This window comes from Marmota monax, unplaced genomic scaffold (assembly GCF_021218885.2).
Source record: "Marmota monax isolate L192 unplaced genomic scaffold, Marmota_monax_Labrador192_F-V1.1 WCK01_AAM20220418_F8-fsc00068, whole genome shotgun sequence".
Lineage (NCBI taxonomy): Eukaryota > Metazoa > Chordata > Mammalia > Rodentia > Sciuridae > Marmota > Marmota monax.
Genome location: NW_026692352.1, coordinates 4,172,833 through 4,186,994, shown reverse-complemented (window position 1 = coordinate 4,186,994; position 14,162 = coordinate 4,172,833). Strand labels below are relative to the sequence as shown.

Sequence of the window (14,162 nt, the reverse complement as noted above, 5' to 3'; positions counted from 1 at the left end):
CCGCCGACTTTCCCGACATGTGGTCTTCAAGGCTATAAAAGGCGCCAGTGTACAGACAGCTCGTTCCATTGTCGGTGGTGGGAGAGGGCACAGCACCCTCAGCGCGGGCGCGCGGCGGGAAGCAAAGGCCTTGTGCGGGCTGGAACAGGGCATGCCGGGAGTTGTGGTCCCGGCGCACTGAGTCCGTGGGACGTGTCGCGACGCCGCGGCGGCTCCTCCTCCCCCGCCCTTCTCAGCGGTCCCCCGCCCCCTCCCTCCGCCTCCTCCTCTCTCGCCTGCAGCCGATCGTCCCCTCCCCCCACCCGTCGGGCTCCTCCGCGGCTACTGCAGAGGATTCAGAGCCGAGTAGCTGAGGAGGAGGAGGCTCCCGTCCCTGCGCGCCATCCGCCACCTTACTGGACACGGGCGAGGGAGCGAGAGCGTCGCCGCTGTAGCCTCCGGAGAAGATAAGGGCATCGCCTCCTGTCGCCTCCGTAGCCGTTTTCGCCTGCAGTGGCTAGCCGGTGAGGAGAACCCCCCCCCCCCCCCCCCGCCCGCTGGTCTGGAGCCTGGGCTGGCGGCGCTGGGGAGAATGAGAGTGGGGGCTGCGGAGCCCCCTCGCGGCTTGGGGGGAGGGGGCTGAGGTCGCGATGGAACGGCGGGCTGGCGGGGGAGACTTGTCCGAGCGCGGACTGGGGGTGGGGTGAGGGTGGGACCCCAGCAGGTTGGAGGGGGGATAAAGGAGGTGGGCTTCTAATGGGGGAATAGTCGGACCTGGGACAGGAGCGTGTGTGTGTGTGTGTGTGTGTGTGTGTTGGGGGGGGATGGTGTCGGGAAAGATTTGGGATAGTCTTGGGGCGAGATATGAGACTGAAGTGGGATGGTTTTTATAATGGGGGAGGGGACTGAATGAGGGTGGTGATTTGGGGTTGGCCTGGAGCAGTTGACAGCTTGGGATCTGAGCCCGGGTGGGAGATAGGTGGATGATTTCTATACAGAGTGGGATGTAAACCGTTGAATAGGGCCCTGGGGAGTGTTTTAATTCAGGAAGGTGGAATTTGGGGTGGGACTGGAGTAAGCTGATGGAAGTGGTAGGGTGGTAGGAGCTGGGGGTGAGGGACTTGGCATGGGTTGAGACCTGAGCTTGAAGTGGGCGTTTGTCACCTGGGGATGGTGGAATTTGCGGAGACTTACGGAATTAGCATGGTTAAGATAGAGCAGAGGGGGTGGAATTTGAGATTTTCCTGGGATGGTTGATGAAGGTTGGAATAGGTGCTGGCAGGGGTGAGACTTTCAATGGGGGATGGAGTGTTATGGTGACCTGGAAGGAGGGGGATAAATTGGAAGTTAGGCCTAAAATGGGAGGACAAGGATTGAAATTGGGGGTGGGGCACAGTGGAATAGGATTTAGGGTGATCTTGGACTCACTGGAGGGGGCATGGTGGCTCCCTGTGTAGGGAGAAGGCAGAGGGCACATGCGACTGCTAGACTGGATTCACTGAAAGAATAGTGGCAGGTGGTGAGCAAGGTTGGGGGATGGTATCTTAAAGAAAATGTCCCTTGGCCAAGGTGGCAGAGGGAGTTTTGGAGAAGGAATGTCTGTGATGAGCTGGAGAGGTGTTTGTGGATGGTGAGGTGGTAGAGAGGAAATTTAAGATGTAAGAGACCTGGGGTTGTTGGTATGGATGGGACAGAGAGGATGGAGAGGTGTGCAATACTGGGAATGAGTGGGTTGGATTTTTCTGGAGAGGAAGGATTGGGATGTCCTCCAAGAGACACCAGAGGTTTAAGGGTTAGAACACTTAAAGGGACAGTTTTGGTTGCTGCGTTTGGAGGGGAGGCAGTAATTGGAAGATTGTTAAAGGGGACTTTGTAGGGAACAGAGAAGGTACATTAAAGACTCTTCTAAAGGACATTTTAAGCTTTAGTTTGATCTTTTTGTTTGTTTTATTTGTATTAGTATCTTTTGGAAGTCAGCCAAAAAGGTAAAGTTAAGGAGGGGAGGATGTCTTTTATTATTCACGTATCATAAAGAGAAGTTGGGGGGCACTTTGAAACTAAAGGTGGGAGGAGATGTGACGAGGTTGTGATAGGTATTTTTCTGTATGAGGGCTCTGTCTTTTCCTTTCCCTCCTCCCCCTGGTGCATTAAAACTAGTACTGGAATTTGGAATTTAAATAGATTTGATGAGCTTGAGGTTAAGGGTGCATTCCTTGCTTGAGAACTAATGAATGAGACTAAAAAATATGAAGCTGAATTTATTTTCTAGGGAGGCAACGTGCATATATGCAGAAAACACTTAGGCCTTTTTTTCTTTCCTCTTAAAATTGATTGCTTGAAGACTCCATTTATTGGTGTCCTGGTTTGCAAGGCAATTAGGCCCATCATTGTATTGCAGGCTAATAATCCTGAGTTGAGTCTTGGCATCACTGCTTTATGTAAACAGAAGACAGGAAATATGGAAATGTCATAAATATTCATTGGTGAGATGATGGTTTGGTACTGATGGAGTTTTTCATTTGATTCTCTTTTGACATTACTTGATAAGACTTAAAATAATTGGACTATTTCTATAGATTGAATTTTCTTCTAAAGGAATTCAGGTGATCAGAATTCTATCAGATGTTGATAAATGAAGTATAGAGAATCATTTTTATTTTTTAGGGGATGATGGTGATGTATGCATTGTATTAACTACAGAAACAACATCTACATCTATTCATCAGAAATTTGACTTAAAGAGATATGCTTATTCTTATGGCAGAATGCTGACAATGGAAAGTAGAGAGGAGTGTGAATGGAGGGAACATCTTTAGGGAAACTGTTTTCTGGACTTAATTGCATTAACTATAATATGTTAAACATGAAGTAGATGTTGATTAGAGCTCAGACTAAGGAAAAATGAGTTGTAAAGAGGATAAAATTGGCACCAATGGGATCAAAATAATTCTTTTTATTTTTGTTAAAGCCTCAGAGTTCAGCTTGAAAGCAAACCACTTTTCTTGGCTTTCAGTTGAGCACACAAAAATACCCACTTGGAATCTTTTTTTTTTTTTTTTTGGTAGTTTTCAAAATGGGCAGAATGATGGAAGGTTGAACTCACCCTTGGAATTGAAAGTCTTTTTTTATGAGGAAGCTTTCTGTATTACAATAAAAATCAGGTTTGAGCAGTTACCTGTAATACTATGAGAATGTAATCTAACTAATGCAAACATTTCGCCTCATAACTTTACTATGGGGTCCAGACCTTGCTTTTGTGCATTTGCAGGCAATGTCTAGAGGTGGGATGTTTCTCTGAAAGTCCTGGCTTTTGAAAGCTCAAAATGAAAAGTAATCACCTGAGAGAAATGTGTTGGTGGATTTTTCCCCCCTACAGCTGCAGTCATCTGTATAGTATTAATGTGAATAAAGTGTTTTAGCGTCTTTACTTCATTTGACCCTTCAGACACTCTGGTGAAAGGGGAGAGCAGGTGAAGGTATTGGTAGAAGCCTTGGTAGAATGAAGAGCTCATGAATTTAGGAGTCGAACTGGCTTCAAATCCACCACTTAAAAGCAGAGACTTCAGTAAAGTCATTAGAAACCTTTCATATTTAGTAGTAATGGTTGCTCAGCATAGTGAATGTACTCAGTGCCCCAAATTATACACTTAAATATGGTAAAACAAAACAAACAAAAAATGCTTTGTATTTCACAAAGGTATCAAGAGGAATAAATCAGTTCATGTCCTGAAATTATGTCTTGAAAACACTACACATATATGAAATATCTGTTTACTATTTATTTATTGGATGCCTGCTAAGTTCCAGGGGAAATGAAGATGAACAAAAAGCAGTTGTCAATGAGCTTTAAGTGTCATGGGAGAGAGAATTTAATGTGAAAAAAAGTGAGGCAAAATGAGTGCAGTGACTGAGTGTGGGTTCTGAAGTCTGTCCATCACTATTACTGTATGACCTTGGGCACAATGAACTCATCTTTAAAGTGGGCATAATAGAACTAATCTCATAAGGTTGCTTGAAGATTAGAGAAAATAATCCAAGAAAGCATTTAACATAGAGTGTTGCATAATGTACACTAAAACAGTGTAAATTCCCATTATTAAAAAGCTAGACAATGGCTAGAATGATGAATTGCGTTTTGTGCCCTACCAATGAGTTCTTAGTATTATGGTATTTTATTATTTATTAAAGAGGCATTATTTTGTATTATTATGATATAACAATTTATCTGCAGTTTGCATGTTTGTGCTACCTATTTGCATATTTGTAGTCTAGGAACTTTAAATAGTTATTTTTTTTTGAAAAAAAATTTTTTAGTTGTAGATAAACATATAATATCTTTACTTATTTTTATGTGGTGCTGAGGATCGAACCCACTGCTTCACACATGCGAGGCAGGCGCTCTACCACTGAGCTACAGTCCTAGCCCCTTTAAATAGTTCTTTAAATGCCAAGGAAAGTACCAAACAGATGTGAGTTGTTGATTTCCTCTTCTATAAAATAAGAAAGACTGTCAGGGATTAAATGATTGGTTTAAAGTTATACAGCCAGTAAGAGAAAGAGTCTGGATTACAGTTCATTCTTCTTCACATGTTTCTTTTAGGTGATTTTTTTTTTCTTGTATGTGGTGCTGGGGATTGAACCTAGGGCTGTGCGCATGCCAGGCAAGCACTCTACCAACTGAGCTATTCCCCTGCCCGCATCTTCCTTTTACATTGTGAAATAATTCATATGTATAAGAGTATATATAATACAAATCCAAAATTTAAACAATAATAACAGTTGAAGATGTGTACTATTACCCAGACTAACAAAAAGGAGTTTGTAGTATTTTTAAAGCCTCTTGGGAAGTGCTGCTCAATTGAATCTTCCTCCTTCCCTCTCCCTCAGGGGTAACCACTTTCCTGAATTTGATATGAATCATTCCCTTACTTTTATCAAATATGTGCATATGTCTAAATATCTAAACAATATATTTTTTTCCCACATAAAAAAACTTTTTTTTTTTTTGTAGATGAACCCAATACCTTTATTTTATTTATTTTAATGTGGTGCTGAGGATTTAACCTAGTGCCTCACACGTATAAGGCAAGGGCTCTACCGCTTAACTACAATACCAGCCCTCCACATTTTTTACTGATGCATTACAGTTGTACATAGTGATGGGATTTGTTGTTACATATTTATACATGCATACAATATAACAATAAAATTTGGCCAGTATCACTGCCCAGCATTCCCCCCTTCAACCCTTTGTAAACAATATAGTTTTCACTTGCAATTTTTTTTCTTTTTTGTGGCAGCTGCAAATAGAACCTAGGGCCTCTCTCATGCTAGGTAAGAGACATTCCTTGCCCTGTGTGTGCAACTGTTTATAAATAGTATCATAGTATAAGTGTTCTTCTGTGACTTTCTTTCTTTTCTTTTTCTTTCTTTCTTTTCTTTTTTGTTTGGTGGTATTGGGGGATTGAATACGCTAGGCAAATGCTCTACCACTGGGCTACACCCCTGGCACTTTTAAAATTTATTTTGAGCTAAGCACAGTGGTGCATGCCAATTCCAGTGACTGGGCTCTGGTGGATAAGGCAGGAGGATTGCAAGTTCAAGGCCAGACTCAGCAACTTAGCGAGGCCCTAATCAACTTGGTGAGACCCTATCTCAAAATAAAAAAAAATAAAAGTACTGGGGATGTGGCTCAGTGGCTAAGCACCCCTGTTTTTTTTTTTTTTTTTTTTTTTAATATTTATTGTTTACTTTTTGGCAGACACAGCATCTTTGTTTTTGTATGTGGTGCTGAGAATCGAACCCGGGCTGCACGCATGCCAGGCGAGCACACTACCACTTGAACCACATCCCTAGCCCAGCACCCCTGGTTTTATTTGGGGTACCAGATTTTTTGTTTGTTTGTTTTTGAGACCAGGTCTTTCTAAGTTGTGCAGGTTGTCCCCAAACTTGTGATCTTTAGCCTCTTGAATAACTGGGATTATAAGTTGTGCCACCACAGCAGACACTTTATTCCTTTTTTTTAGCTGTAAAAGAACTTTGTCTTCTACCACTAAAATATATATGACGAAAATTGGAAATTACAAAAAAATACAAAGAAGCAAAGTTATTGTCTATGGTTCTCCATCCATCCTTCATTCCTTCCTGTGCTGGGGATCAAACCTGGGACCTTGCACATGCTAAGCTCTGGAGGATAAGGCAGATATAATAATATTTTCTATTATCTGTGGATGCCATTTGCTGAAGAATATGGGTAGTGTAGCAGATAGCAAGAAGCAACCAATTTGCTTTTATTGATGATCAGATTACTTTGCTATGGATCAGAGTTGGAAATAAGGGGTAGTAACAGTTTTGTGAACTCTTATTGTTTTTGATGCTGGGGATTGAATCCATGGGTGCCTAACCACTGAGTCACATTCCCAGCCTGCCTATCTATCTATCTATCTATCTATCTATTTATCTATCTATTTATTTTGAGATAGGATCTCACTAAGTTGCTCAGGATCTCACTAAGTTGGCTGAGACTGGTCTTGAACTTACTGCCAAGTTGCTGGAATTACAGGCATGCACCACCACACTTGGCTTTGTGAGCTCTTAAAGAGCACTATTTTAAAGCACTTTTCTCACTAGTAGAGAAATTCTGCATATTTTAGATTTTTGTTGTTGTTGTTGTTATACCAGCTTGAAGCTTCATGTCATGTTTTTGCAAGCTACTTGGATCTTTTGGTCAGGGTTTTTACACCTCTTCTTTTTTGCAGAAGGCACCCTGGTACATTAGTTCTCACCTGATTGTGTAGGAGAATTTGTCATCTGAAGTACAGAGTACCACCAACAGGAAACCTCTATTATATATATCAGAAGTTTAGCAATCTAAATGCTAAGCATTTTTTGTCCAAGAAATTTGAAATCAAATTCATTAATAATTCTGTTGCGTTTTCAGTTTAAATACCTAAATTTGAGCTAATAAATAATAAATTTGAGATAATAAATGTGAAAATGCTTTTTAAACTATAAAAGACTGGCTCAGTGCCTTGCCTTGCATGCGTGAGGCCCTGGGTTCCATCCTCAGCACCACATAACAATAAATAAATAAATAAATAAAAATAAAGTCATTGTGTCCATCTACAACTAAAAAAATATTAAAAAACAAACAAACAAACTATAAAAGACTATATATGGCTGGGGCTGTAGCTTAGTGACAGAGCTCTTGCCTAGCATACATGAAGCACTGGGTTCATTCCTTAGCACCACATAAAAATAAATAAAATAAAGGCATTCTGTCCATCTACAACTATAAAAAAAATTAAAAAAATTAAAGAAAAGAATATATAAATCTTAGTTGCATTTTTTTTCTCCCTCCTAGTTTACCAGACTGAAATCAGGGCACCCTAAAACATAAATAAACAAATAAATAAACATAAATAAAAAGTTTGTCATACTTGGTTTATTGCCTCTCTGAAAGGTTCTTTTCCCAATGAAGGTGGGAATCCATGAAGGCCAGTTTATAGTTTCTCTCTTGAAACTTTATAATTGGTGAATATAGTGGAATGGAGAAAGTGCTAGTAGACTTTCTTCTAGTGAATTTATGGGACCACATTAACTGTGCTGGCTAGCTAAAAATGAAACAGTTGAGGCTTTATTGAAGTAGAGAATGTGGTATATACTATTTCCTTGCAATTATTCAGACAAACACAGCCATTTCCCTTTTAGTTTTCTACCTGTAACTTATTACAGAGACAAGTGAGAAAGATTGTTTAGTACATGTATAAGAAGGAAATATACTCCATTGTTGGGTTGATGTATGAATTAAGTGAGGCAAGGAGGTCAAAATACCTGGAATAGTGACTGGCACATATGTAGTTGATGCTCAGTATATTAGTGCTTACTGTTTTTGATATTTTTATTTTAGTTGTGAATTGTTTAGTGTCAACTTTTCTTCTAGGCTGCTGTTTTGTTATTCATTGTTGTCCTCAGCTACATCTTCCCTCAGTCAATATATATTTGGAATAAATTTACTTTGATACTATCATAAGTGAAGCAAAATAAAGAATGTAAATCTATAACTGCAACACATTCTAAGGCCAAGGAGCTAGTAGTCTTGTGCGAGACAGGTTTAAAATATCTGTTCAACAAATATCTGTTGAGTGATTATTAGATGGCACGCAGTAGGGAGTGCTGGCAGTCAGATACAAAAATAAAACTCTCTGCTTTTAAGGAGCTTACAGTCTAGTGGGGAGGTGGGATATCATCCATAATTGTAGCAAAGTAGGATTCGTACTACAGTAGGTGCATGGACAAAGCATCTGCCAGTGGAGCAGGGAGAGGAATTAGTGCTTGAGGTAAGTCCTGAAGGATATGCAGATATTCTGGGGAATGAGGTTTGGAATGGCTCATTTTATGATCACATACAGTCTTCTTTAATTGTTCTCTTCTTGTGTGCTGGTAGGCCCTAGTTTGTATCTCTTTTAGGGCTTTTTAGGATGTGTTTCTACTGTAAAATCAGATAAGCCAGTCCCGAATTAGACTGTACTATCATACTCCTATGCTTTTTTTTTTTTTTAACATTTTTTAAATTTATTTTTTAGTTTTAGGTGGACACCATATCTTTATTTTATTTTTATGTGGTGCTGAGGATTGAACCTAGTGCCCCATGGGTGCTAGGCGAGCACTACCACTGAGCCACAACTCCAGCCCCTGTACTACTATTCTTGCCATATGTTGTACCTTCCATCCGGAAAGCCCTGAAAGCCCTCTCCCTACCGAATTTCTTTTCTTTACTTCAGCCACCAGATAAGCTAGCTATATTATTGAACACAGTTCATGGTTTTTGCTCTTCCTGTTGGATGTTTAGCAGGAACTGATTTTTGAAGCTGTGAACATAACTGATATTTAAGGAGAGATCTTAACTATTCTTTCTTCTTGGGGTTGGCTTCCTGGCTCACTGGATTTTTAGATTATTTCTTTGAGTAAGTAGTCTTGCTCATATGCTGATGACTTAAATTTCTTTCTCCAGCTCAGAGGTCTCTCCTAAGCTCCATACTCGCAGGTCTCACTAGCTACAATCTACTACCTGTAATATATCCATTCTGGTGATCTCAAATTCAATGTGTGCGAGATAGAACTAATTATCCCTAAGATTTCTTATGACTTGCCCCAATTATATCCTGGATCAGTGCTAACAGAACTTCTGTGGGTGAGCTAAAGTAGGCATGTATATGGGTGTCTTGGTTCAAATGTAAGATATTTGTAAAAAAAAAAAAAAAAAAACAAAAAAAAAAAACCAAAAAACCTTAGACTGGGTAGTTTACAAATAATATGAATGTATTTCTCATAGTTCTGTAGGCTAGGAAGTCTAAGATCTAGGTACTGGCAGATTTGGTATCTGGTCAGTGTTCTTTGCATCCAAATGGTGACTTGTTGCTGCATCCTTTGGAGAGGACAAAAGCTGTGTCCTCACATGGTGGAAGGAATGGAAGGGCTAGGCAACACTCTCCAGGAAGCTTCTTTTATAAGGGAATTAATCCTATTCATGATAATGGAACCCTCATGACATCATCATATCCCCAAAGTCCTTACATCTTAATACCACCACATTGCGGGATTAAGTATGAACATGAATTTTGAAGGGAAACAACATTCAAACCATAGCAAAGTTATATGTTTACATAGAAAATATAAATTAAAATGAAATTGTATAGAGGTTTACATGATACATGAAAAAAAAAAAAACACAAAAAGTATGACCAGCACCCAGATCAAGAAAGGGAACTTTACCCATTCCTCTGAGGTTACCAATCTTTTGATTTTTGTCTGCTTATGAACTTTCATAAAGTATGACTAACTTGCTTTTTTTTTGGTTCCAGGAATTGAATTCAGGGGCACTTAACCACTGAGCCACATTCCTAGCCCGTGTATGTGTGTATATATACATTTTTTTTAAAGAAATATTTAGTCGGATATGGGTACAACGCCTTTGTTTTACTAATTTATTTTATGTGGTGCTGAGGATTGAACTCAGTGCCTCACGTGTGCAAGGCAAGCGCTCTAACACTGAGCCACAACCCCAACTCCCCTTTTTGTATTTTATTAGAAACAGGGTCTCACTGAGTTGCTTAGGGCCTCGCTAAATTGCTGAAGCTGGCCTCCCAAGTGACTGGGATTACAGGTGTGCACTACCTTGCCCGGCTTTGACTTGCTTTTTTGTTCTGACCATTCGTGTTTGTAGGAATAGTTTTTCTTACTTGTTGTATAGCAACAATTCTTAAATGAGGTGTCCTTACATTTTTACTTACCAAGGACCCCAAATATCTATCAATATTTATTGCATTAGAAATTAACACTGAGAAATGTGTGGAATATTTATTTTTATTTTTTAGTTGTAGACAGACACAATACCTTTATTTTATTTATTTATTTACTTGTTATGTGGTGCTGAGAATTGAACCCAGTGCCTCACACTTGGTAGGCAAGTTCTCTACCACTGAGCTACAATCCCAGCCCAGAATATTTAAATTACTAAAAAATAAAACTATTACTTGTTAACTTTTTTTTTTTTTTTTTTTTTGTACCAGGGATTGAACTCAGGGGCACTTGACCACTAAGCCACATCCCTAACCCTATTTTTTATTTTATTTAGAGATAGTGTCTCAGCGAATTGCTTAGTACCTCACTTTTGCTGAGGCTGACTTTGAACTCACAATTCTCCTGTGTCAGCCTCCCGATCTGCTGGGAGATCTGCTGGGATTACAGGCATGTGCCACCACTCCTGGCTGTTAGCATATATATATATATATTTTTTATTAAAGCAAGTATATTATCCCAAACCAAAAAAATTAGAATAACATTTTACATTTTTTTCAAATCTCTTTGCTGTCTGGGTTCATAACTGGTTTTGTATTCAATCTGTTGCAGTTTATTATTTTGCTATATAAAAATTTAAAAAGTATATATATACATACATACATATATATATATATATATATATATACATGTATATATATATATATATATATATATATATAAATTCCTGTCCTACCTAAGTAGGTGTTTGAGAAAGGAATGTTTAATTTGCATTTTTATATAATTGTGGATCTTCTCCTTTTCCTCTTCCTCCTCTTCTCCTCCTCTTCCTCCTCCTCCTTCTTCCTCATCATCATCATCACAGGGATTTAACCCAGGAATGCTTAATCACTAAGCCATATTCCCAGCACCCCTTCCTTCTTTCTAATTTTGAAACAGGGTCCCACTAAATTGCTTAAGGCCTTGCTAAATTGCTGAGGCTGGCCTCAAACTTTTGATTCTCCTGCCTCAGCCTCTTGAGTTGCTAGGATTATAGGCATGCACCATCACGCTCAGCTCGATATTCTTCTTTGATACTACACCAGAATTTGAAAACTGCAGTTTCTTAAGGTCTTCTGGAATTTCTTATGGAATCTAAAACTGTATCAGTGATCTTTTTCTACTGTTAGTCAACTTTTTGTCATCATGACCAAAATACCTGATTTAAAAAAACAAAAACAAAAATAAAAACAAAAACAAAACAACAACAACAAAGAAAACTAGTGAAGGAAAAGTTTATTTTGGCTCATAGTTTTAGAGGTTTAGTCCATGGTCAGCTGAATTCCTTGTTCTGGGTCCAAGATGAGGCAGAACATCATGGTGGAAGGGCCTGGTAAAGGAGTGCTACTCAGCTCATGGTGACCAGAAAGCAGAGAGAGAAGGGGAGGGAGCTGCAGGGAAGTTGAACCTTCCCAATACTCACCCTCAGTGACCCACCTCCCTGCCATGCCTCACCTGCCAAAGTTACCACCCAATAGTCCATCCAAACTAGGATAAACTGATTAGGTTACAACTCTCATAATATAACAATCATTTCACCTCTGAACATTCCTGTATTAACACAGGAGCTTTTGGAGGAATCCCTCATATCCCAATCATAACACATATGGTTATTTTAAAATTGATTGGTCTGTTTTGAACTTTGAATAGATCTTTAAACCCATGCATGATTCTGTTAGTAATATACCTAGGTCATTTGGAAAATATTGGTTCACAAGTATCTTAGTTTCCTTGGGCTGCCATAATAAAATATTAATACCAAGTGACTTAAACATTAGATACTTATTTTTTCATAGTTCTGGAGGCTCAATGATCAGGTTGCCAGTATGACTTTTTCTGATGAGGACTCTCTTCCTCCCTTATACACACACACACACACACACACACAGACACACACACACTTTTTTGCTTTATATGGGGGATTGAATACAGGGGTGCTTACCCACTGAGTCATATCCCCAGCCTTTTCATCTTTTATTTTGAAATAGGATCTCATTAAGTAGGACCTTACTAAATTGCTCAGGTTGGCTTTGAATCTGTGATCCTCCTGCCTTAACCTCTGAGTTTCTGAGATTACAGGTGTGAGCCACTGTGCCTAGCCCTTTTTTTTGGGGCAGGGGTGTGTGGGGGTACTGGGGATTGAACTCAGGGGCACTTGACCACTGAGCCATATCCCCAGCCCTATTTTGTATTTTATTTAGAGATGGGGTCTCACTGAGTTGCCTATTAGCACCTTGCTTTTTGCTGAGGTTGGCTTTGAACTTGCAATCCTCCTGCCTCAGCCTCCCAAGCTGCTGGGATTACAGTTGTGCGCCACTTTGCCTGGCTGTGCCCAGCCTCTTCCTGACTTGTAGATGGCTACCTTCTGGCTTGTCCTCACATGGGGTGGAGTTGGGAGAAAGAAGGGAGAAAGAGAAAAGCTATGATGGGGGTCAGAGATGGAGAAAGGATAAAGTGAGAGCACACATGAGCAAATTTAATTACTTGCACAATCATGCTCTCTGGTGTTTCATAATAAGAGTGCTAATCTCATCATGGTGCCCCCTCCCCCCATGACCTCATCTAAACCTAATTATAAGTAATCTAAACCTTATTTTTCTCCCAAAGGCCCATATCCAGATACTATCACATTGGGGGACAGGGCTTCAACATATGAATTTGGAGGAGACACAGTTCGGTCTATGGCACTGAGTTATGCAGATCATCTAAATGTTGATATCCTATTGCATAATATAAAAAAGTCACATTCCTTAATATTGCTACCAATCTCTTTAGACAAGTCTTCTAATTTTCACTTGAAAGCTCAAATTTTATCATTGGCAACAAATACTGACAGTTGTTTTCCTTGAAGTGACAGTCTCACATTGTTCATTTTTGAAAAAATGCCTGCCAAACATCTAAATCTGAGCAATTATGGTTTATCTGCCAGTTGTTCTTTCAAGTAAAAATGTTGTTTTATGAAAAAAAATGCAGCTAGTTCAGCTTGCAACTCAATTGCACAAGTACTTTAGTGCTTTGCCTTGAGATAATCTTGTACTTTTTTATGATGGCTGAATGCAATTCATGTCATATTACACATACAGAGCACAATTTTTTGTGGCAGGGGTCGGACATACACAATCTATTTTCACACCATTCATATCTTCATACACGCACTTAGGGTAATGATGTCTAACTCATTCCACTGTCTTTCCTACACTCATGCCCCCTCCCTTCCCCTCCCTCCCTTTTGTCTTATCTAAAGTTCTGCCATTCCTCTCACGGTTCCCCCCACCCCACCCCCATTGCCATTATTGGCATTCTCATATCAAAGAAAACATTTGGCCTTTGGTTTTTGGAATTGGCCTACTTCACTTAGCATTATAGTCTCTTAACTCCATCTATTTATTTGAAAATGCCATGATTTTATTCTCTTTTAATGCTGAGTAATATTCCATTATGTATATATACCTAAGTTCCCCTATCCATTCATCTATTGAAGGGCATCTGGGTTGGTTTCACAATTTAGCTACTGTGAATTGTGCTGCTATAAACATTGATGTGACTGTGTCTCTGTAGTATGTTGTTTGTAAGTCCTTTGTGTATAAAACAAAGAGTGGGATAGCTGGGTCAGATGATGATTCCATTCCAAGTTCTCCAAGGATTCTCGGTACTGCTTTCCAGATTGGCTGCACCAATTTGCCGTCCCACCAGCAATGTATGAATGTACCTTCCCCCCCACATCCTCTCCAACACTTATTGTTGTTTGTATTCTTAATAGCTGCCATTCTGACTGGAGTGAGATGAAATCTTAGAGTAGTTTTGATTTGTATTTCTCTAATTGCTAGAGATGTTGAACATTTTTT

General features: G+C 39.7%; 1 protein-coding gene across 4 annotated transcripts in view; it reads left to right on the top strand.

Moving 5' to 3' along the window:
• The first annotated feature begins 262 nt into the window (after positions 1-262).
• The window catches only part of Fam168a (family with sequence similarity 168 member A), a 186,787-nt gene continuing 172,887 nt past the window's right edge, over positions 263-14,162 (top strand). For 2 of the 4 annotated variants that reach the window (XM_046441931.2, XM_046441929.2), the window contains exon 1: positions 264-503. The gene's annotated coding sequence lies outside the window, so the exon portion shown is untranslated. Of the gene's footprint in view, positions 504-14,162 lie in introns of all 4 variants that reach the window. The other 2 variants (XM_046441926.2, XM_058578533.1) reach the window with 2 other exon arrangements.